The sequence below is a fragment of the Lynx rufus genome, unplaced genomic scaffold (genome assembly GCF_022079265.1).
Source record: "Lynx rufus isolate CCGP_SWC_20201006 ecotype Redwood Valley unplaced genomic scaffold, mLynRuf1.p SCAF_5, whole genome shotgun sequence".
In the NCBI taxonomy this organism is placed as follows: Eukaryota; Metazoa; Chordata; class Mammalia; order Carnivora; family Felidae; genus Lynx; species Lynx rufus.
Window position 1 is genome coordinate 151,924,735 of NW_025814867.1, and position 22,215 is coordinate 151,946,949.

At 48.7% G+C, this 22,215-nt stretch overlaps 1 protein-coding gene across 12 annotated transcripts in view; it reads left to right on the forward strand.

Annotated features, from left to right (window-relative positions):
• Nucleotides 1–22,215, forward strand: part of KCNJ15 (potassium inwardly rectifying channel subfamily J member 15) — a 77,217-nt gene that overhangs the window by 36,490 nt on the left and 18,512 nt on the right. The window contains exons 4-6 of one of the 12 annotated variants that reach the window (XR_006965672.1): nucleotides 2,724–2,892; nucleotides 13,909–13,972; nucleotides 18,441–19,655. The exons of 4 other annotated variants lie outside the window; for them this stretch is intronic. The gene's annotated coding sequence lies outside the window, so the exon portion shown is untranslated. Of the gene's footprint in view, nucleotides 1–2,723; nucleotides 2,893–3,595; nucleotides 4,200–10,931; nucleotides 11,802–12,041; nucleotides 13,973–18,440; nucleotides 19,656–22,215 lie in introns of those variants that run through there. 7 more of the 12 variants (XR_006965673.1, XR_006965674.1, XM_047099441.1 and 4 more) reach the window with 7 other exon arrangements.

Below are 22,215 nucleotides of genomic sequence, written 5' to 3' on the forward strand. Positions count from 1 at the left end.
CACGCCTGTGCTGCCTGGGGGCTGAGGCCAGGAGGAAATGTTGCAAAGATTTAGCAACAGTTTCGTTTCGTTCTTTCCCACCACTCGGTGGCTCAAATTCAGAGCAATCTGGGTACGTGTTGATCCACAGTGAAAGGAGAAGTAAGCAGTTCCTGGGGGGGCGGGGGCTGTGGCACTGGCCAAGAGCCAGTGTGCCTGCCCTGGCCGCTGACCAACCCCCATCAACCCCCAGGGTCTGGGTTCTCAACCTGACCATGCCCCTGGGATCACAGATCAGCATGGGGCCGATGGGGGACACAGGGGACGCCTCTGAGTTGGGATCCAGTTCTCAGGCTGTTTGGAGGACCCAGGTAGTCAGATTTGGGTTTCAATCCACACTGTATTTCAGCTGAAGTTGCTTCCTAGTGTCGGGCTGATGACTATGAAATTCTTGTGTGTTTTCTCGAGTACCGGCACCAGAGGCTCATCAAGGTCATATGGAGCTTGAAGAATATTCAATGTCGGGGCGCTCTTTAAGGAAAAACGTGACTAGAAAACTAGGTACAAAGGTTCAGCACAAGTGAGGCATCTTGAAGCTAATGTCATTACCTTCAGGATAAATCCACCCTGTCGTACATAATAAAGGCCTGATACTTAGTATCTCTGAGGGATCGGTTGCATTCGCTTATGTAAATTTTAACTGCTGGCTGCCCTCTAAGTAACTGGAAAAAGATAAGCGAAAATACCATCGTGCTTACGCATATCTAATGATCGGTGATATATGGAAAATTGATCCGGGCGATGTGTAGAATGTTCCTCCTGTCACTGGCGGGTTGCCGTGAAATGTAGATCCTTGTGCCGTGGCCAAACCTTTAGGCCATAATTAGGCCCAAGGGCAAGCTGCTATCAAAATGCTGCTTTTCCTACAGCAGAGGGTGTGGGCGCCGAAATTCATGCTGTGCTCACGTCAAAACTCAAAGAATACCATGCTAGTCGTGAGCCTAGGACCTAGCATGATATTAAAGGCATCAAGAGTGTGCCTGTCGGGGCGCCTGGGTGGCTCGGTCGGTTAAGCGTCTGACTCTTGATTTTTGGCTCAGGTCACGATCACACAGTTTGTGAGTTCAAGCCCCGCAGGGGGCTCTGTCCTGACAGCATGAGCCTGCTTGGGATTCACTCTCTCTACCTCTCTCTCTACCCCAACCCCACTCGTGCTCTTGCTTTCCCTTTCTCTCTCTGTCTGTCTAAATAAATAAATAAATAAATAAACTTAAAATTTAAAAAAAAAAAAAAAGGTGCTTCTCTTCAAACAGGCTGGGGGGCGTCCCTCCCGAAATGGCCATGAAATGTCCCCGTGTCCGGCAAGGGAAAGCCTCTTCCCTCGGTTTCTGTTAATGCTGTTCCCGGTTCTGCCAGAAGTTAACAGTGCCATTTCTCCGTATGAATGCTTGCAAAACCCATGCCTACCAGGCAGATAACGCTCCCACTCAGCGATGTTTGTGCCTGCAAATGTTGGCGCATCCGTATCTTGTTCTATCCTACTCCGCTGTGCCAAAGAATACAAGATCAGCTTTCTCACTTCCTGAGGTGCCCTGTATTCCTACCTTTGGAGAACACGTTGGAAAACTTTATCCTTTGTTTTGAAGCACCTCGACCTTTGACATCATCTGTGCTCTTCCTAAAAACGCCCTCCCCACATACCCGCCAGGAACTGAAGGAAATGGACAAGCCTTGGAGCGCCTGGTTCCTTTGTCTAGAATTCTTTAAATGCTAAAGAATGAGAATCTGCCCTGTCTTCTTTATATCTTCAAAAGTCCATGGAAGGGATCTTTATATAACAAACTGTGAGCGACATGATGCACAGACATATAAGTGCAGGTCACAAACGCCACGTGGGTGTGTATTTAGCCCACACATTAATAATGAAACTGCAGGTGTAGACAGAGTATTCCAATGCTAACAACATACAGTGGGGCTTTATTTTCGACACCTTGTCTTGTTTCATAAGTTTCAAATCCATCATTTCCGCCCGAGGTCCATATTAAAGATGAAACATCCCCTCAAATTGCCCTCTAAACAGTGTCAAAAAAAAAAAAAAAAAAGTGCCATCATAGGGATGTTGGTCTTAACAACAGTCTTTAACAAAGGAGTTGGGTGTTAGGTCGCATGATTCGATTCTTATCAATACGAATGCGGGGATGATCTGATCAAGAAATGCTCAGGGTTCTAGTTCCTGATACCACAACCCACCTGGCCCCTATGGGCAGAACTGGCTTGTCCCAGGCAGGCCAGAGCTGCAGCAGGAGGTAAGAGGGGGGCAGTGAGGGTGCCACTCCAGCGCCTCCAGGACTCGATCTCCTGGGAACTGGGGGAGACCACCTGGTCGTTGGCCCTGTACTTCCCGGCTCCGGCTTCTGGGGCAAGAGCGGTTCTCCCAGCCCAAAGGCAGGAGGGCATATCCTGAACCTCAGTCAAGCCAGACAGTAAAGCATCGTCCGTCCTGGGAAGTTCTGTGGCAAGCAGAGTCCTGAAGAGGGTTCCACATAACTCTCGCCCTGCAAAAAATAAGGTTTGTGCTTAGATAGGAAGCTACCGCGGTCTATAGGCCCCCCTTGGAACTCCACAGTCACCGTCAGCATCCTAAAGCTCTGAGAAGTCCTGTGGCAGAGCCAGGCTTTAACTGGGAGTCACGTGTTGTACGACCATGTTGTACGACCTGCCTCCCACCTCCTGCTTCCTCATAGCTATCGTTCGCTCCTCCAATGAATATGTCATCCGGCCGCACTGGGGCCACCTCTGCAGACTACTGTTGGCGTGGGATGGCGAGGTGTCCTTCGCTCCAAGAACATGTTACGGTGTTCGTGTTCTTCCTGGCTCTGAGTTATACCTTCGGGACCTGCGTCATCCCTACAGGTGACTGGCCGGCCTTTGGGACCGCGAACTGGCTACAGATAGTCAGCTCCTAAGAATGTGTTTACTTTTTGCCTCTTTCTATCTATCTATCTATCTATCTATCTATCTATCTATCTATAGATCTCCATCTTATTCCCTAAGGATTTAAGTGAGTTTCCAAAGACACTCACAGCCCCTCGCGTAAAATGTAACATTACATAAAAAGTCGATGTGAAGGGAAAATAGGAGTACGCCTCGGAGAGGTAGTTAGAGGAAATCACTTGCTCACTTTATATGAGTTTTGAGGGGCACAGAGAGAGGAAGACAGAGGATCCCAAACTCACAAACCGTGAGATCATGACCGGAGCCGCAACCAAGAGTCAGATGCTCACCTGATCGACCTGATTTGGCCCCGAGTTTTATCTGCTTTTTGAAAACCGCAAACTGAACGTAGGCAGGCAGGCCCACGGTGGCAGAATCTCGTTGGGGGCCTCAGAATTAACTGTGAGTTTTGAATACACTTCGTGTCTGAAACTGGGAATCAATCGGGCCCTTGCAGTGTTGAGTTTTGCAGGCATCGCTTTTTATGATTCTTTTGAAAGATAACGTCTATTCTGGCTCTTCAGATCTTTCTTTTTAAAATCAGGGTCTATAATTTAATTGTCACTATGTGTATAATTTGCTTGTCCATAAGTGAGGTGATAAATGTTCTCCACCGGTTTAGACTCGGGTCTGGCACCATTGCCAGGAGGCCACCTATGACCGGCCACGCCTGGGCTAGGAACCCTCTGTAGACGTCCCTCCGCCTCCCGGACGAGCTGGCTCACCCCACTCAACCCTACGTGACAAGGCGACCTGTGTGTCTGTCTCACCTGCCGACTAGTTGTAAGCTCTGGGACGATGGAGACTTACCTGATGCTTTCTCGGCGCTCCCAGAGCTCGGTCCGGATCATTCCTTGGGCGATCCTCATTGAGTCAACAGGCATTGACACGAAGCTGGGATTTTTGCTATAATTACATCCTCACCCGAACCGTGGCCTGCATTTACGCCGACAGAGAACTTTTTATCCAAAGTGTTTTAAAATAGCATGTATCTGAAAACTACTACCTGGTGCCTTTTTTTCCCTCGGGGAACGTTTCGACGTGATAGACCGGCTGCTAGAAGTGCTTAAATGGGGCAGCACGCACCTACCACAAAGTAGCTGAATAAACCCCATGCGGGGAAAGCGAGCAGCACACAGGGTATTTTGGAAAGAAGGACACTGAAATAAAACCCCATGGCTTTGGCATGGGGGCGTGCACTGAAAGTTGGATCCTGGGGATGAAAACAAGGGAGAGAAAGAAAGAGGAGGAAGTGGCTGCCATCCCGGGAGGCAGAGGGGGATTTGACCCAGGGTGCGGCCAATCCAGGGGGCAAGGCCCAGGCATCACGTCGTCTCTAGTCTCCGTCAAGTGCTATGTTTAGTTAAGGCCTGTGTTGGTGTACGTGTGGCAGTCAGGGTATTTGGCTCTCAGTGTGTTTTAAATTTGAAGTCGAAGAGAGTTTTCTAAGATTTCTCCATTTTGAGGATGAAATATTACAGGACTAAACCTTAGAAGAGCCTCTTTGCTGTGATTGCAATCAGATGCATCTCACTCCGACTGGAAGCAGCCTATGCCAGTGCATGGCATTTTGGAGTGTGAGGCTGTGTGAGGGTATGTATATTGAAAAAAATAAATTTTGTAGGGGCACCTGGGTAGCTCAGTTGGCTAAGCATCTGGCTTCGGCTCAGGTCACGATCTCGCGGTCCGTGAGTTCGAGCCCCGCGTCGGGCTCTGTGCTGACAGCTCGGAGCCCGGAGCCTGCTTCGGATTCTGTGTCTCCCTCTCTCTCTACCCCTCTCCCTCCCTCCCAGACTCTCTCTCTCTCTCTCTCTCTGTGTCTCTCAAAACTAAACATGAAAAAAATTAAAAATAAATTTTATAATGATGGATATTGGCCTGTCCAGCCCAGCCTCCTGGGAATGTTCTCTAAACTTCGCTTTTTTGCAGCACCCTTTGTTTAATTTTCGATAGCTGAAGAAATGGTCTGTGAGGCACTAGCCCAAAGTTGGTGGGAATGTATACTGAATGAGTTTGTAATCAACTCCTATTAGGAGTTTGGAGAGTTGGGCTCCGGCCCCAAGCCCCTTCGCCCAGTGCGTGCGTGCTGCTGGCCAGCTGGGCAGGAGGCTGGGTGGTCGCGGGAGAAGACGCAGTCCTTGATCGCAGGGATCCCCCCAGTCGGCTTCTGTGATGATGTACGGGTGGGAACAGAAGAGAAGAAATAGTAGAAACCACTCGTGCAGCAGAATGTCTGTGGCGTCAGGCAGAACAGAATCGCACAAGGAGCCAGGCTAGCGGTCGGGGATAGTCAAGAGAGAAGACCAGATCTGTTTGGGACGGTCGGGAAAGGCCTTGCGGAATCTGAGAGAGCGTAGGCGAGTGGACAGGACTTTGAAAGTCAGGATGGGAGGAGCCATCAGAGCGAGCAGAATGGCAGGTGCACCAGGGAGGAGCGGGGTGGGGGTGGGGAGTGATGGCAACGGTCAAGGCGATGCTGAGACCTCACTAAAGACAACTTGGTTCTAGGTCCACCTTAATCCTCACAACAACTGTCTATCCTACCTGGCGGGCTTTGCTATCAGCCTTGTTTTCGAGAGGAGGAAAACAGGGTGCAGAGGGTATGGAGCTTGCTTCAGAAGGGGTGAAGCCAGCTCTGATGCAAGGTCATTGACCTCTAGAGGCCAGGGCCTTAAGCACCAAGCCTCCGGAGATGAGACTCAGGGGCAGGCGGGTTGCCAAGGACTGTCTGGGGTCCGGTTTGGTAAGCAGTGAGGGGTCACCGAAAGCTTTGGTTTTGGGGGTTCTGAGCTGCACTCTAGGGATATCAGGCTGGGCATGCAGGCCACGTGACTTGCCTGAATGGGGTGTTGAGAGGCCAGTAGAAAGCCTGAAGACCTGGGGCCCGGCGTGGTAATAGAAGGGGAAAGGGAGGCACTGGCAGGGTCCATTAGAAGGGCTCGCACTACATCAGTCAGGGGGAAGGATTTCACAGGTGGCAGAACGAGGATGCCGTTGTTGGGACCAAACACCGGGAGGAGTAACTGCATTTGGGGAAGATAAATAATATGATTTCTGTTTGGGACAAGTCAGTTCTGGGCACTTCTCTAGGAGGGGCGTCCCAGGGAAAGACAGAGTTGTTCTCAGAGGAGGTGCTGTCGGTCAGCAACAGTTAACGTAACGGGACCAGGCGTGGTCAAGAGCGTCAGGTAGAGGACACGAGACGTGCTATAAAGAGCAGTACAGGAGGGTGAGCGTAGGACCTTGGGGACCATAACCAGTGGGGGGCGGGGGCGGACGCAGACGAGAGGAAAAGCCCACCGCACGGGAAGAGAATGAAAGAGAAGGACTCAGCAGAGAAGCAGACGGAAGACCAAAGTAGCAAAAGACGGTAGGAACGTTCTGGAGATGCTCTTACTGGTACCGCCTTGACTCATTTATCAGAGCGGGCAGGAAGCGGGTCTGGAAGTTGAGGGGAAGAAGCAGCAGGTGGTCTGACAACGCCAACAAGACAAGGTGGTGGAGAGGGCTCGGTAGCCTCTTCCCAACTCACACTCCAGGTAAAAGCTCAGAGGACCGAGAGAGACTATTGCGGCTGGCAAATCTGAGTCCTCAGGAGCGCAGGATGGCCCCTTCTGAGCCTGTCGATGGCGAAAGTCTCTTCTCTTCCAGTGTGCGTTCTAAGGGTGGCGAGCCCGGTCCTTCTCCTCCTGAAAAGTCAACCAAGTGATCCAATAAATCGACCTCTATCACGATTGTAAACGTATAGGTTTCGTGGGGAGGGGCACTGACATGTGCTCCTGAAGGAAGTTTCCAGCAACTCAGGCTCCTTCGTACCTGGATAGATACCTGGTTTTTGCAAGTTATGAGCTTCAGTCTTCCTGAGACGCCCTGGAAAAGCGACAAGCCCATGCTTGAATGTGTTTCCAGTAAAAAGGGAAAGATAATGCAGTGTCCAAATTTGCTAATTACTGCAATGATTAAAGCAAGACTTTTCAAGTTTATTCTTTCTTAAGATCGGCGACCTTGTGAACACAAGCAGGATCTGACAAAGACAGTCATAACGAGGGAGAGAGAACGAGCAAGCAATGCCAGTTCCCTCAGAACAATTAGCTGCTGTTGGCACTGAACCTACAGCTTGAAGTTTATTTTGCGGGGAATACCTTCTGGGTGTTTGGTGCCGTGCTGTGATTAAACAAAACTTCAGCAAAACACAAAGTGCAGTATTATAGCCCTTTTGAAAAATGCATACGTGGATTCAAAGAGTGGAAGCCTTAATTTTTCTCAGCAAAAGTCAAATGAGTAATATTTCAGAAACTTCTGGAAAGGAGAATATACATATGTGATAAGAATTCTTGAAGCCTTAAAGAAACAAAAGATGAGAGAGAAAAAGCCCCTGGCAGGTAATGGTGGAAGCTTGACAAAAAGAAGTTCACTCTGTTAAGAAAGAGGCAAGGGGCACCTGGGTGGCTCAGTCGGTTGAGCGGCCGACTTCGGCTCAGGTCGCGATCTCCCGGTTTGTGAGTTCGAGCCCCGCGTCGGGCTCTGTGCTGACAGCTCAGAGCCTGGAGCCTCCTTCGGATTCTGTGTCTCCCTCTCTCTCTGCCCCTCCCCCGCTCACGCTCTGTCTCTCTCTCTCTCTCTGTCAAAAATAAATACACATTAAAAACAAATTTCTCAAAAAGAAAGAGGCAGGATGCTCTCACGACGAGAGACTTTGGATTCTGGAAGCAGACATTCCGGATGTGAAATCCAAGTGTGTGAACTCCCAGCCACGGAGCCCTAGGGTAACGTGCACTGGTGTTACGAGCCCCGGTGTCTTCGCATATTTGGGGCACACGGGAAGCCATCAAACAACAGAGACTGGTTCCTTCTGTCTCCACCCCAGGGCCCCACTTCCCCAACAGATTCTTCAGCACCCCCTTCCGCCCAGCCCGAGGTGAGCACACTTCCTTAGAATGGCTGGCAAGAAGAAGGGTAGTGAAAGGAGGTGAAAACCCTGGGCTGGAGCCCCCACCTCCGGGCCGCGTGAGCCTCTGCCTCGTCCCCAACTTCCCTGTTTCTCATCCGTGAACTTGGAGGAATGCCTGCCATAGAGACACCAGGGAGTCAGAGAAGACGCTTTGGACGAACGTGTCAGGGAAGGCTCTTCTGTCTTCTAGGCATCAGTAGATAGAACCACTCTCAAAATGACCCACGTGAGCTGACTTTCCTCCCCGAGGACCTAATTCCCTTTTTATATGGGTCTGTTTTCCTGACTTTGTAAAGGAGCCCAGAATTCCAGAGGCTAGGTCACCACTCTCACAAAATCTTCAACCAGATTTTTTTTTTATTATTGTTCTTTTACTTATAAAAGGGATCATGCCCCTGTAGCTACTCAAACTGTGATGAACAAGATTTTAGACTTGGCAGAAGCCCGTTGACGGGGTTGTTCTCAAGGCAGATTGAATCAGAAATTACCCTTGTAATTATTTTTTTGACATCCTTCATTTTTTTTTTTTTTTTTTTTTTGCTGTTAAAAACACGCAGAAACATTAAAAAGGTAACTTTCTCCTAGGTTTTAGAAGAAGAGGAGAGTGACAAAGAGAAATACTATGAACTTGGCGTACAAATGAGCCATGCTCTGGAATTCGGGCGGGTCTAGGAAAAAGTACAGACTTCAGTGGAAAACATACATGGGTGTGTGAGAAATCCCTGTAAACTATAAATTGAGTACATACTGCACAGCCTGGTCGGGAAAGAAACCACAGTGCTCTCTAAAATCAGGGAAAAGGAGACAGAGAGGAAGGTTGGCACCGAAGTACCAGGTGTCCCTAGGACTTGGGGACGTGTGCGGTTGGCAGCCGTCTTACCCAGATTTCCGGAATCGGACGGTCACGAGCGCAGACCAGGGCATCCGTTAGCCGACCTGCTTATCGCCAACGCTGTCACTTGACCTCCATTTCCCAAGCTCCCCTCCTCACCCAGGCCCTCTGTTCAGTTGCTCTGCATTCAACCTCACCTTGTTGGCTTTGCCGGTGTGGCCTCTTTCCCCAAGGCCGCTGTTCTTTCCTTACGCTTCCAGTCTTGTTATCCGCCTTCAACACCCTCCCTTCAAGGCCCACGAGGCTCGGTTGTCCCTTCCACAGGGGCCTCATCACTTCTGGACTCCCTGAATTTCCTTCTCTCTGGGCTGAACCCAACCCAGAATGTCTCTGGGCAATGAAGCCCTTTTCATATGTTGGGTCCCCGAGTGGCTGTTTGTTGGGCACAGGTGCTGCCTCCCACCCCAATCAGATGACAAGCCCCTGATGGCTGGGGGCCTCTCGCCCTTGACCGAGTGACAGCCAGCCATGCTTCTCAGGGTCCTGCTTGGCACCCTGTGTTGGGTGCATTCGGCTGGCTGTTTGTGATCCTAATGCGAGGTGAGCCTTATCATCTCCCTTATTTATTTATTTATTTATTTATTTATTTATTTATTTAGAGAGTGTGAGCAGGGGAGAGGGGCAAAGGAAAAGAGAGAGACTTTTCAGCAGGCTCTACATTAAGCACAGAGTCAAATACAGGGCTCGATCCCATGACCCTGGGACCGTGACCTGAGCCAAAATCAAGAGTCTGACACTCTACTGACTGAGCCACCCAGGCGCCCCTTTTTGGAAAGGAGGAATCTGACAATCAGGGAGACTGAATACTTGTCCAAGGTCACTTTCCCAAGTACTTTCCACAGGGCATCTCCCTTTGTCCTCGGGATGAGTCCCTCCTGAGCTTGGCACAAGCTTCCAGACTTTAAGGGCCTCCCCTCTCCCCCCACTGTCATATCAGAAGACCTGATATTTGAACCCAAGTCTGTCTGGCTCCAACCCCATATTTTTTCACTATTTCATGTTGCATCTCTATCACCAAAATGCTCGAGACAAAGCTGAGCATGGAATAATATTGACTGAATATGTGATGATTCATCCGATTTGGTCAAAAACTGTAAATTGGACCAGGGTGTGTGTCGGGGGTGGGGAGAGAGACAGAGAGAGAGACAGAGAGAGAGAAGACAGGTTGATCACAGGAAAACAATCCCTGCGGCCCCTAAACTGTTGACATTTGTTAATAGTTCCTTCCCTGAACACTGTCATTCCCAGGGATGGTCCTATAAAGAATGTTCTGAGGACTGAGCTGAACACCATGTCAGTATTTTCTAGTCAGGAAGCAGTGAGCCTGTGCACTAGAATGCTTCCCCGATACAACTGTCCACAACCTGGCTGCAGGCCTGGTCGTTATTATTCCAGGCAGGTACTCCACATCCTGTCCAGAGGTCATTATGGGAACAGACTGGCAGAGAAGAAACATCTGGAGAAATGCATATGGAGGTCATCGAAAATGATGGCACATGAGAGCCATCCAAAGTCACGGGAAATTTCTAGTGTGTTCTCATTTGTTTACAATAATTCTCCACCACAAGGGGCTGCTTGGTAGCTTGGTATTTTAATGTTTATTTTTGAGAGAGAGAGAGAGAGAGAGAGAGATTGGGGGAGGGGCAGGGAGTGAGGGAGACACAGACTCTGAAGCAGGCTCCAGGCTCTGAGCTGTCAGCACAGAGCCCAACGCGGGGCTCGAACTCACAAACCACAAGATCAGGACCTGAGCCGAAGTCAGACGCTTAACTGACTGAGGTGCCCCAGTAGCTTGGTGTCTTGAAAACCAACCACGCAACCTGTGACCGAGCCCCGCGATCGGGCCCGTGACCGAGAGTGTGAGGCCCACGACAGCTCTGAGAGTGATTGAAATGTGATTCTTGATCAGATAACCTCCCAAGGCTCCAGAGGCCCGTGGGAGAGAATCCAGGCGAGAGGGAGAATTGCTAGCGTCCCCACCACCCATGAAGCATGAGAAAATGCTGTGCCTCCTTCCAGGCGGTCGTTCTGCTTGGCAGTTTCTATTGTCAAACAGCATATAAAAGAATCTGGAGCCAGGGCAGATACAAGTACCTTTTTTTCTTTTTTTGCAAGGGGGCTGTCGTTCACCCATAAAATCCAAAGTCCCGGGCTGGAATTTCTCGTGGGCCAAAGGCTCTGCTGTTCATCCACCGTGGAAGTGGGTGAGGGAGGCTCCATTACCCAGCTTTGGCCATCCCGTGAGCATGCGGCCCAAGGTTGGACTGCACACCCCGTCCCAGGTCCTTCCTGCAGAGCCGGGCCCCCTGGTCACTGCCCCAGATCTCCAGGACCTTCGGTTGAGCTGGGTCCCAGCACCTGGACTCAAGGTAAGGCCCCCAGAGTGCTTCCCGCTGGCCACCCAGGGTGCCACGGAGGGAAGGGAAAAATAAAACATCCAAACCTCACAAGACTAGGGAATTTCTGGAAGGTCCAACCAAAATGATTCATCGTGACCTCAGGCATGATTTTTTTTCCCCCTACTCTCCACTCTTTTCCATTTCAACTAATATGTATCTTACTGATTTGAAGAAAACTCCCGTGTTTGAAACTTCTAGTGCTTAAATGTGGGTAGGCACTACGCTATGGGACTGCAAATAAAGACAGTATTTAACCTCATGAGGAAAAAGAGTGATGAATACTTGTACCCTATGCTGTAGAGACTGAAGCCCCAGTTTATTTTCCTGAACGAAGGCTTTGGGTATACAACTATTAGTAAAGAACAGGCATGCTTCTAAAAATAGCAATTAGCTCTTAATTCAGATTAAATTCACAAATAAATAACTTGCAGCATTAGCACTGATGTTTGAGCCTTAAAGACCTTGATTTCAATGGCAAGGTGTCTAACAAATGCAGCTGTTTGAACAAGCACATACGGAGGCTTACTTCTTCCAATATCGTGTATTGTATTATCCACAAACCGCATGGCTTGTGAAGAGGGGGAAGGTATTTTTTTTATTTTTTTAAAAATTTTTTTTCAACGTTTATTTATTTTTGGGACAGAGAGAGACAGAGCATGAACGGGGGAGGGGCAGAGAGAGAGGGAGACACAGAATCGGAAACAGGCTCCCGGAGCCATCAGCCCAGAGCCCGACGTGGGGCTCGAACTCACGGACCGCGAGATCGTGACCTGGCTGAAGTCGGACGCTTAACCGACTGCGCCACCCAGGCGCCCCTAGGGGGAAGGTATTTAAAATATTAAGTGATGATAGCTAGCTAGTAGTCTAGTAATCCTTACTGACTGTCCGATTGATAGCATTTTACCTTGGGCTTTTAGGCTCTGCTTCAGGCCTGGTTAACTCTAAGTCACAATTTTTGGGAGTGAGAAAGATCCTACATAGACTGCTGTAAATTCATCTTAGCTCTGAGAGATGACTCATATGTGTATAACTCTATTTCATATACCTACCTATTCATTCTAATATTTGGAAAGCTTCTTCCCTTCCCTTCCTTTCCATTCCTTCCTTTTCTTTCCTTCCTTCCTTCCTTCCTTCCTTCCTTCCTTCCTTCTTTCCTTCCTTGGCGTCTTTTAACCAGTGTCTCCCCCTTTTCCCCGATATTGACAAATCAATTTCCCCAGCTTGCAAATAACTAGAACCCCTTGGTCTCTAAGAATTTTCTTGTCAGTCTGTTCCAATGTCCTATCGACAACTTGTCAACTACCCGTGACACCTGAGATTTCTCCCAGCAGAACTTAGGCTGTGTATGTTCACAGGGCGATTAATCTTTCAAACCACGATGGTCCTGGAGACCAAGGGCCTAGTCAGCCCAGAGCCGTCTTAGCTGTGCAGCTGACACCGAGAGTCACACATTCAATGTACACGTTAAAGAAGTAAACCGAGTTTCAGATTTTCGCGTTTTCTCTGCTGTTCACCGGCTGCCCATGCCGGAGAGAGCTTGGAGGCCATTTCGCCCAACCCTTTCATTTTACAGATGAGGAAAACAGGCCTAATTGATAGCTGGCGATACTAAATTATAGCCCTTCTAAAACTCAATAGCAGAGTTAGTAGGCTTCTTAATGTGCTCAATTACCGTATGGATTCCACGAGCCGATGAGCGCGCCGTGACCTTGAGAATTTACATTCTGCGGGTTTTCGATGTTTATGTTTCTACCGTGGTATTTGTAATCCCAAGTCCCGGTCACCTTTTACCAATGAGGCCTCGCCGGTCCCCGGCTCCGGGCACCTCTCCTCTTCTGTACTCGGCCGGGGCTCCCAGGTACTCAGCATCGACATCTGCGAAGTCATAGCAGGTGTAGCCAAGAGACCGGGTCCTGCGGCTGTTTAGACTCCTTCCTCTCTCGTCTCGTCTCCTGGCTTCTCGAGAGCTAGCTCCAGTTTCTTCCACATCTTTCCACCCTGCTCACATTTCCCCAAAGGACCATACTTAGTCCGTTCCCTGGACCAAGGGCACAGTTCAGCAGCGTTCGTCTTCTACTGCTCAGTATTTTCCATAACGTTTCCTACCTTCCTTCCCCTCCCCCTCAGCTGGAACAGAAGCTTCATGAGAACAAGCATCTGCTTGTACCGTGGTGTCCCCAGTGTTTGAGAGAGTCCGGAAAATAGTAGGTGCTCAATAAGTACATGAGCAGTGGGTATAACCTTTCCTCTTTCCCTTCTCTCTTAGGGAAACAGGGGTCCCCCCCTCCTTTCCAGGACTCACCCCTGGGAGCAGCAGTGCCTCCTGTCCACCCTCAAATCTTCAACTCCTAGATCATGTCCTATTTCCTGAAATCTCATTTCCCTGGTTGTCCACTCTGATGAACTACACGGTTGCCCAACCCTCTGGCTGTTCTTGCCCAGCTGCATTCCCGAAAAGTCCTCCAGTCCTCCCCAATGTGGCCCGCCTCCTAGCTTCAGCCCTCAGCTTCCTTCTGCCGTTGGTATTTTTCCTTGGTACAGATCTCATTGACTCATGCGGTTCACGTCTGCTCCCGGGCGGCGATTCCCAAATCTTCACCACCAGCCCCAAATTTACTTCCTAGAGAAGAACGCTTCAAAGCAAACGAGGAGAGCCAATCTCACGGCGTTGCCTTCAATACTCTGTCTTTCAGGCCTTCTTCTTCATCCGGGGACAAAGCAGCTCCTGTTCCCCTGCCACCACCTCACATCTAACAGGTGTGTGAGTGTTACCTGTTGGTAAGCCAAGGTGGTGATGCCCTGGAGTTCGTGTATTGCTTTATTTTTCTTGCATTAACGGCATCTTATCTCATCTCTATCTACTCTCTTCATCTCAATCTGTCTTGCTACATGAGCCTGGCTTCTTTTTACCTGTCGACAGATCAAACTCTTCGGCTTTAAAGCTCTTTAAAATCTATTTCCACTTGAGCTTTTAATCCATCCTCATATTTAATCTCTTAAGGCACCACAGTGATTCTCAACCATCAGGACACATTAGAAGCAAACGGGATATTTTGAAAAAGTACCGAAACTCAGGCTCCTAATAATATGTCTCTCCTTTCCTCCCCCCGATGAGAGATTCTGATTCAGCTGATGTGTGGAGAAGCCAAGGGATTAAGACATTTAAAAACTTCTCCATATGTTTCTTATATGCAGCCACAGTTGGAATTATTGATATAACCTATGGTCCAATCAAATGAACCTACTCAAGAAAGTATTTTGCCACCACATCATCCTTTTTTTTTTTTTGCCTGGGAAGTTCCCCTCACAGACAATTCCCTTTCTCCTATTTCCTCTTCCTACAGAAAATGCACAAAGACTTCTGTGATTCTTCCAGTTGGAAAGAATCGATCCTTTCTTGGACGTTTTCCCTATGTTTCTATATAGTACATTCGTTCACGTCAGCTGGGAAGACACTGTTACATCAGGACAATACAGAGCATTAGAATAAGACACAGTCCTTGTATTTATGCAGCTTGCAGACTTGTGGGATGGGAGAAACACATGAACCAATAAACATCGTAAGTTGTATTATAGGAGTTTTACATGTCCCTAAGAGTTAGCCGGAAAGGATCCTACTCTGCCTGGTGTTATAACAATTCATGTATATGTCATCTCCTCTATTAGATGGTAAAACTTGAGGACCAGGACCAGGCATAAGACCGTATTTTTCTTATAATGGTGTAAAATACTTGCTGAATAAGTGAGTGAGTGAGTGAGTGAGTGAATGAATGACATATTGGTGATTAGGAGACACTGAGGAATACTCACATCTTCTAGGAAATAATGACCCAGAGCGAGGGGTTGTCCCACTGGAGTTTGAAGGCCATGGCACCATTTTTAATCCTAGGCTATGTGTGGTGTTAGTTTTCCTCAATCATTCATTGCATATTTTACGAAATGGTAATAGAAATAGCATTAGAAACTAGGTCCCATTTCTCACGACTGAGAAGGCGGTGATGGGCTGCTCAAAATAAGGCTTAGCCCCTTTGATTTTAGTAAGTAAATCCTGGGAATCAAATGCGATGGTTTGATGGATGGAGGGAAGGACTGGAGGGCGAGGGGAGAGATTGGAAGAAACGCCTACCCGCCGTGTGGATTCATGAGCCTTCCCTCCTTTCCTTCTGACCTTAACCATGATCTTCCAGTGAAATCCTTGGGATTTTGAAAGATGTTGTCGAGAAAGCTGCGAAAAAGGCCACCAAGTGAATAAAAACAAATAGGATTCTGCCACAGTTTCCAGGCTGATTTTGTGTATGTGTGTGTACGGGGAGCGGGGTAAACAAGGAAGGAAACAAAGCACATGCGAACGTAATTAGACTTCTTTAGTGGAAAGCTCCGATGCTTCAAGCAACTACAGGTATGATTAATCATTCCCGAAAAAAGCAAGACATCCTTGGGGAGAAGAGCCGTATCTGAACATCTGTGTATGTACTCTTTGAGGACATCAGTGAATCACCAAGTAAGGGTCATCAACGGAGGAAGCTCCCAGCTTCCGGGAGCGTCTGAGTCAGGACAGACCAAAGGAAGCATTCCTTAACCCGGTGAACTGTAGCACAGTGGAAACTCACTTCTCTCAGAGATAGGACAATACGTGACTGTAAGTCCCTTCAAAGAAAGAATTTAGAAAGCTTCACATGTAATGATAAGTATGTTGAAACCATTCATATGTTTTAGGCCATGTCTTTGACCTTCATTCATCCTTTAATTTATGGATTGGTTATTAATCTATTGACTCATTTAGAGTCCTGAGGATGAGTCATCAAAAGTTTTTTTTTGGAGCACCTACTATATGCCAGGGACTGTGTTTCTGTGGCTACAGAGATGAACATGGCCCAATCCCTGCTCTCAGAGAACTCACCTTCCAGAAGGGGAGACAGATACATTCAGAGAAAGTCATGATACTGAAGTGAGTGTACTATACTATAGCGGTAAAGGAGAGGCAGGTCTTAAACGAACCTGCGGTGGGAGGAGTTAGCAGGGGAATCACGGGGTTTCGGCTAGGGGATCTGTGCTCACATGGACCTTTCAGGCAGTGGACACACTGGGAGCAAAGGCAGGTAGAAAGATGTGGGGCAGCACGCGGTGTGCGGAGAAGTGCATTTCGCCATCACTGAAGCATGGATGATGGAGTGAACGTCCAGAGATGTGCCCAAAATGGCAGCCAGGGGGTCTCACCTAGAAAACTCGGACATTGGGTAAAAAGTTTAGACTTTATATCACGTAAGACATGAAAACCAGGTTGAGGGCTGACTCAGGGGACGGACATAAACACGTCATCATTTTTGGAAGGGAGAGTGGCTCTAAAGGGGAGTCAGAGTAAAGAGAGGCCGAAAGGAGGTCAGGGACAGTGAGCAGGGTAGAGCCTTGAAAGGGCAGAGAAGCAGGGGATGGAAACAAGACTTAGCTGCAGGCAGAACCGAAGACGACGTGTTGTAATTGTAAAGGAAGTGGGGAGAGAGAGGCGGACGGGCATCAGGCTTGGGTGGCCGCGGAGTCACTCATAGAAAGAAAGAAGAGAGGCATCGCAGCAGCTTCCGGCAGGTGCAGGGAAGCACCATGACCCTGCAGGGAACACTGGCTTCATAGGCATGGTCCCCCCTGAGTCTTTCAGCAGTGAGAGGACCGAGGCAAAGTACTCTCCCTCCGCTTCGCTCATCAATACACCAATATATGGGAGCATTCATTTTGAGACCCATGGCTGCTTTCCTCAGCACCGGAAGACTCCAAAATGCCTCTGCTTCCGTTCATTCACCCATTCATTCATTCATTCATAAACATTAAGGGCCTGTTGGAACCTCGATATTGGCACACGCAACATAAGGTATGAGAGCTTATGTTCCAACAGGAGGCAACGGAGGGTGGTGCACGAGCTGGAATTTGAGTCAGACCAGGATCTAAATATTGTCACCACTACTGGCCAGTTGTGTGGCCTCAGGCGAACTGTCTGACTCATCCAAGCCCCTTATTTTCACCAGAGTTTTGCCAGAGTGACTCTGAAGTTTGGAGTTCAGGAACACGAGCTGTCAACACAGTTCTGGCCATGCGTATGCTCTCGGCTAATGGCTGTTGTTAATCTGATCATTGTTACTGCAATTAGATATTCAGAAGTCCACCAACAGTTCCACCACACTGAGATAAATATTCCGAGAGACAGAAGCACAGGGACAAGGGGGCAGGTAGGGAAAGCGCCTAACCTGTGAGAACAAGGGAAGCACATCCCCAGAATGAGCAAGGTCTCAAAGGTAGACAGGAGGAAGGGAGTGAAGAAGGGGAGAGAGCTTTCTAGTAGATGGCCTGGCATGTTTGAAGGTATCGAATCAGTCAACAGAGGACCAACCCATTTGGGCAACCGTGAGTCATTCGGCATGGCTTGCACAGGCCGCGGAAAAGCTGGCACCAAGGCAGGGGTAGGAGGGGCGGCTCCTAAAGGACTCACACGCCATGGTCATAAGGTCAAGGGATCAGGCCTTGGTTTGTAGATAACCGGGGCCGCTGAGCTGGGCGGTGGAGGAGAGATTTCAGGAGATCGGCAAGGCTGCACTGTGGGGAATGCCTCACACGGATGGCCACTGGGGACAGGCACCCGGTTATGAGCCTCCTGGGGTCACCGAAGAAAGAAAGTATGTGCCTCTAAGCCAAGGCAGTGGGGGTGAGAAGGGGAGGGGCAGCTTCAAGGGATATTGATGTAAACCAGGGGTCCTCGAGGCTGTGTGATGCAAGACATTCTTCTCAGCTGAACCTTTTGTCCTCACCATCCGAAGCCAGTAATTTGGCCTTTCTTGTTCCATGAGGTTTATTTACCTACGATCAAACAGAAACAAGAGATGGCATGCAGGAAAGACAAAAGGCCATTGCCCAACGTTTGCAGCTAGGGTCTGGCTCCCAATTCCACCCTCTGAAACCGGGATCTCTTGACTGAAACCAGGGCTGAAGACAGATCCAAGATAGAACATTAAGAATTGGCCAACCAGATGTCATTTGGGGGCCAACTCATGTCAAACGGCCAATGGAATGGCCCTTTAGGGCTTCTCCTTCGTCCACGCCACTGTCCTCGCTAATCCTGAACACGTGATCTCAGGCACTGAGTCTGAATCCTGTGGGTTGCATTGTGTTTGTGTGGGACATGGGCCTAGATTCGGAGGAAGCACTGTTCCAATTCAATCACACAGTCACTTTTCCGCAGGGAATGGAAATACTTGGATACCAGCCCCGCAGCCGAGAAGACACAGATATTTGAAAATTCACGCGAACGTGAATGGCCGGGTAGACTCTGTGAATTAAGAGAATCGTTGTGTCAATATCGTGTGCGTCTGTGCACGTGTGTTTTCACTCACAAATCTTCACTGAGCGCTACAGATGTGGGTGGGTTCTTTTTCTCCTCTTCCTTTGGACAAAGAACGTTTGCAACCCACTGACTTTCAACACCAGCCTCCCATCAGGGTGAGGGTGCACGGAGGTAGCCCTTCCTAGTCAGAAACTTCCGACTGAGCTTTCTTCTGCTTAACACGGGAGCCTGGATGACCAGGAGTGGTCAAAACGTTGGTTTCTAGCTCTGCTTCTCGTAAAGGAGAACCGACACTGGAAAAGAATTATTGAACACGGGACTGACGTGTGATGCTGCGCGGTGATTTATAAGCAGGGTTTAAAAAAAAAGGAAGTCAGCTAGCGACCTTGAACTTTCTCCCAGAGGTAAAGCTTTCTTCTCCGTAGAGTTCTGCGAGCGAAATCAGCTGGTGACGGCCACCGTGGGAGAGAAAAGGGTCACTGGAGCCGTTTCAGATTGCTCTGTGTTCTGTGTTGTGTAGTTCCGATGAGGAACTCGGGTTGCAAAATGCTGATTGCAAACCAAAGCTAGTGGCCGGCCTCGTCACCGGGAGCCTGGTGGAAATGCACGTTCTCAGACCTCAGCACACAGCTTCTGAATCAGAATCTGCATTTTAACAGGATCCCCAGGACATCCGTCTGCACATGAAGGTTTCATAAGCACTCGTCCACAGCGTCGGATTCTGGGTGCCTGAGGGGCTCAGTCTTGAGGTTCTGCGCGTCCAACTTCGGTTTAGCTCATGATCTCCTGCTTTCTGAGTTCAAGCCCCGCATCGGGCTCTTTGCTGTCAGCACAGAACCCACTTTGGGTCCTCTGTCTCCCTCTCTCTCTGTCTCTCTGTGTCTCTCTCTCAAGAACAAATAAACAGGAAAAAATAATAATAGAGCACTGGATTCAAAAATGTACAGTCCCCCACCCCCACTGCACACACACACACACACACACACACACACATACACGAACACTTTGGACTTACAGGCACAACACATACGCTTTTGTACATATATGTACTAATACACATATACAAGTATGTACTAATATATTATGCACATTTTTTAAAATGCACAACATATAGGGGCGCCTGGGTGGCGCAGTCAGTTAAGTGTCCGACTTCAGCCAGGTCACGATCTCGCACTCCGTGAGTTCGAGCCCCGCGTCAGGCTCTGGGCTGATGGCTCGGAGCCTGGAGCCTGTTTCCGATTCTGTGTCTCCCTCTCTCTCTGCCCCTCCCCCGTTCATGCTCTGTCTCTCTCTGTCCCAAAAATAAATAAACGTTGAAAAAAAAAATTTAAAAAAAAATAAAATGCACAACATATAAACAAACGTTGAAAACAATAAAGTACAAACTCAGTTTGAATACTTCAATTCTGTCCTTGCTCTCGGATTCCTGAGGCACAAAACGTCAGAGACCCCTGCCCTGAGAACTCAAACAGAGAGCTAGCACTCAAAGGTGTCTTAAACCTTCAACCTCTGATGGCCAGTGTGCAGAACAGGAAACACATAGAAAGAAATTGGTTAGGCTCAACTGAATATATTTATGCCCTCATGTTTGTCAATTTTATCAGCGTGAGAAACCTAAGACCCATTTTCTCTTTAAGGCAGGATCTTGTAGGCTATTCTTTGAGCTATGACTCAAGCCTAAATCTTCACTGGTAGTTCAGTGATTCAAGGTCACTGGCATATTTGTACCCTCTTCTCTCTGACATGCCAGGCCTTGGACTGGCCTCCCCTCTGACCCAGAACATCAGACGACATATCTTTAAATGAGCTTCAGCAGATACTAAGTCTGGACAGCCGGGAGTTCACTTCCATGATATCTTCGGGCACCCCACTCTTCCTCCAACATTACGTCCCTGCCATGCGGCAGTCCTTGTGTTGGCCTTGGGGTTAAAAGTTAAATGAAACACCCACGGAGTGCCTAGGTGGCTCAGTCGGTTGAGCGTCCGATCTCGGCTCAGATCACGATCTCACGGTTCTTGAGTTCGAGCCCCGCGTCGGGCTCTGTGCTGATGGCTCACAGCCCGGAGCCTGATGCTGATTCTGTGTCTCCCTCTCTCTCTGCCCCTTCCCCACTCATGCTCTGTCTCTCTGTCTCTCTGTCTCGCTCTCAAAATATAAATAAACATCAAATAAAAAAAAAAGTTAAATGCAACACCCCCTCGCCGACCCTGGTTTAAGGAGAAAGAGGGGTCCCAAACACAACAGTACAGCCACACGTAAGTGTTACTGTGAGGTGTGAACGACTTACAAAAGGCAGCAGAAAGGAATAAGGGGAACTCTCCCTGGAAGCTGAAGGAGGTGGCGTTCGAGCTGGGCTTTGAGGGATGAATAGGAGTTTGCCAGACATAGGGCACAGGAAAGGAATTCAGGGTAAAGGGACCCGCCCGAACAAAGGCGTGGGGCAGGAAACCTGTTGGGTGGAATGCAAACTCTTCCCAGTCGATTAAATGAGGCCCGAAGCTGATGTGAAATAATAGGCCTGGACACTTGCTGAACACTGGGTCCTCAGGTGGTACAGTCTAAACGTCTCTGAAAGTAAATTATTTCGTATGGTTTGGCCACCACAGCATGTGGAAAGTTTCTCGGTAGGGCACAGTGAGCACTTCTCATTTACAGTAAAACCTGGAATGTTTGGGAATGGTCTGTACTAGGGAAATTGAATTTTCAGACTCACTCCATAAAATGGAAAGTCTGGTTGACAAACGCTCCTAATTTTGTTCTCCTTTGAAGAGATAACTGCTATTAACACGTTAGATGCATTTCCATTTTAATCTTACCTAGCGAGGGAGACACGGAGCAAACACACTGCATGTCCAGCTTTATCAGCTTCCTGTTTTCAACGGGACACGTTTAGTGTTTTGCCATGGTTTTCAAAGACTGCACACTGTTTTAGCCTATACATATTTTACACATGTAAAATCGTTTCTTTCTTTTTGGTGATGCGGCTCGATCTGAATGTTTCAATATTGTGACTAATGCAGAAGACATTCTTGGACCTAATCCCAATTCGCACTTCATATTAATTCTTAGACATAAAGTCACTGGGTCAAAGAGTAGAAATAAAGAGTTTAAAAAACAAATTTAATGTTTATTTATTTTGGAAGGAGTGAGAGACAGAGCACGAGCAGGGGAGGGGCAGAGAGTGAGGGAGACACAGAATCCGAAGCGGGCTCCAGGCTCTGAGCCACCAGCACAGAGCCCGACGAGGGGCTCGAACGCACAAGCCGTGAGGTCATGACCTGAGCCAAAGTCGGAGGCTTAACCGAGCCACCCAGGCGCCCCTAAATAAAGATTTTAAACTTTGGGTGTAACTTTGTCAGTTTCCACCAGAAAAAGCCACGGCGAGTGACCTGTCTGAAGCTGTCTATGAAGCCATTCATCTCTGCATGGGCGACAAGATGGGCTGTTGACGTGTCTCTAAAAATCTGTGACGACTTTTCTTGGACCAGTGGCTTCTAGGTCTCATTTGCCAATGCCTCCAACTCTGCCAGTCCCCAGGGCTACCCAAGGCTCAGACGGGGACTGCTTCTCCCACACTCCGTGTCCGGGAGAATCTCATCCACTTACACGTTTCAAATTCCATTTGCAGGATGAAACATTAAAGGCATCCCTCCTGCCCAGCCCTCTCTTGTGA